The sequence below is a fragment of the Vicia villosa genome, linkage group LG3 (genome assembly GCF_029867415.1).
Source record: "Vicia villosa cultivar HV-30 ecotype Madison, WI linkage group LG3, Vvil1.0, whole genome shotgun sequence".
NCBI lineage: Eukaryota > Viridiplantae > Streptophyta > Magnoliopsida > Fabales > Fabaceae > Vicia > Vicia villosa.
In genome coordinates this window covers 188,165,354-188,167,729 of record NC_081182.1, presented here as the reverse complement: position 1 = coordinate 188,167,729, position 2,376 = coordinate 188,165,354, and the positions used below count along the sequence as shown (strand labels likewise).

Sequence of the window (2,376 nt, the reverse complement as noted above, 5' to 3'; positions counted from 1 at the left end):
CAATATGATAACCTCTTATGTAATGGCTTTTGAAAAAAAATAACCATGTTCATTCACTTTTCATATTGATTTTCTCGTAAATGATTATTAATGAAGATAAATTGATTTTAATCTAAAAGCCATTTTATATAGCTTTTTATGATTTTCTCTGTTTCTAAGATAGCACAGGAGTTAGAGAGTGATCTAAAATTTCTTTAATTCATTTTTTTGGATCTACCATATTTCTATGCAGCATAAATCTTCTTAATTCTACTCAATGACATGTACATAATTTGTGTGCCTATTGAAATCGAATCATAGAAATTAGAAATTAGCATTTATCCATGTCTAATATATATAGCTGCTGATGTATGTTTCTTCTTCTGACCATTGTTTCCTTACTATTTGCAGATTGATTTGTCCTCACAAATTGTCTGAACCACTACATTTCTAAAGGTGTTCAAAAAAATTTCATATTTAATATTATTTCTTAATTTTTTGTTATTTTTCCGTATGCCGTTTCAAGCTTTACAACTTAACTTTACTAATGTGTCTCATTTCTACAATATTATAAAAAGTAATGACCGGGTTAAGTAGTTGAGATCATAAGCTTTTGGGAGAAATACATCATAAAATTTATTTATTTTTAACTGTGTAATGAATGACTTAATAAAAAAAATACTAGGCTGAATGAAAATTTCATTTTTAATGTAAGTCGTTTCACTCTTGTAAAATTGTTTGTGAAAGCCACTTGCATTACCATAGTTGAACTCATAACATGTATTTCAATTTGATGTCTCTCCTTGTTCTGTGATCATTAAGATCATACAACATTTTGTATTGACAATTAGATTTATGTTATTTTTTATTACATGCTCGCATTAAGACCACTATTTGAATGGTAATTGATAATAATTCGACTTGATATGTTTCTTGCTATTTCATTGATTAATTTATGTGTATGCTAGATATGGTATAATATGCATATGTATACTGTTTGGGCCTAGGCCAGTCAGTGTAAGGAATTGGCAAGTGTTATTGACTTCATTTTTATGAATAAATAAATGGATCATAGCTATAGTTATAGATTACAACGTGTTTTGTTCTTGGGGAATTTTAGTATGTTGATGATCACCGAGCTGGTAAAATTGTTGTGGAGTTTAATAGAAGATTGAACAAGTGCGGTATTCTTAGTCCTCGTTTTGATATCGGTGTTACAAAAATTAAGAGATGGATTGCTAGGTTGCATCCTTCAACACAGGTCAGTTAAAAAGCCTTTACTTTTGACTCTTTCATAAAATACTATGAAGTAGTTTGATAGTTTAATTTTGTTATTGTTTTAACCACATAATCTCTGATCAATTTCTGTTAATTCATTACTATTTAATATTTTCAAATATGAGCTTAGTTTAATATCTGGTACCTGGAATACCTTTATGTTAGGTTTAGTACTAGCATTGAAATCTTGGTTGGTTTTGTAGAGGGTTGATTAGAACTTTTAGAAATCACTCAGTATGAGGTTAGCTACTTAATTGTTTCATACTTCTTTAGATTTTTGTTGTAGAGCTACTCACATATTTTTCTATGCTGACCTTTGTGATCATTATTAATCACGAGTTGAACCTTTTCCCTATTCTTAAATACAGGGAAAAATCATGTTGCAATCAATGCTTGTGCTACTAGTTCACATTCTCTATTAATGTTGCAACGAGAATGATTCAATTCAAGGATGTAGATGATATGGTGACTGGACAGACTGAGTCAAGCATTGGTGCATTATCAATTGCAGGATTCTACAAGTAAATTATAGCCAACATTATATGTTTTATGTTAGTGCCAACCACCATATTAGTTATATATCCTTTGTTCCTTTGAATTTTTGCGTCAAAGATATAACTGATTAGATAAAATTGACTTGGTTAGGTTTGGCTTAAACTTTTGAAAGACTAGTGTCTTGCATTTGCTTGTTGGGGTAGAAGACTTGGCTGTGAACTTGGGATGGAGTTTTTCTGGTGAGGAGATGGAGGTAGTTCAAGATGAAACTTCAACCTCACTCATTATCAAATGAAAGCTGGTCGCAGATATGAATTTTGATTTTACATTTGTTGAACTAATGTATAAGGCATTTTTCTTTTCTTTTTTTTATATATTATGTTCCATTATAGTTAGTATCAAGCTACTCAGTTTGTGAAAGGGATGTAATAGCAGTAATAGTTGTTGTTACTATTAGTATAATTTAAATTATAAGATGTTTTCGGTGCCATGATTTTGGCTTTTTTTTATAAGCTATTCTATGTTGGTTAGTTTTTTTTTATAAAATTAATATATTTAGCGGGGGTTACAAACCTCCTTAATTTGTTTTAAAATTAAATGTAAAATAATAACGACAGTTGGAAA

The 2,376-nt window shown here is 29.6% G+C and overlaps 1 long non-coding RNA gene across 1 annotated transcript; it reads left to right on the top strand.

Annotated features, from left to right (window-relative positions):
• Positions 1 to 1,592: 1,592 nt before the first annotated feature.
• Positions 1,593 to 2,154, top strand: LOC131657025 (uncharacterized). The gene is made up of 2 exons (XR_009300439.1): positions 1,593 to 1,808; positions 1,903 to 2,154. It is a non-coding gene; the product is annotated as an uncharacterized LOC131657025 (long non-coding RNA).
• The last annotated feature ends 222 nt before the right edge of the window (positions 2,155 to 2,376 follow it).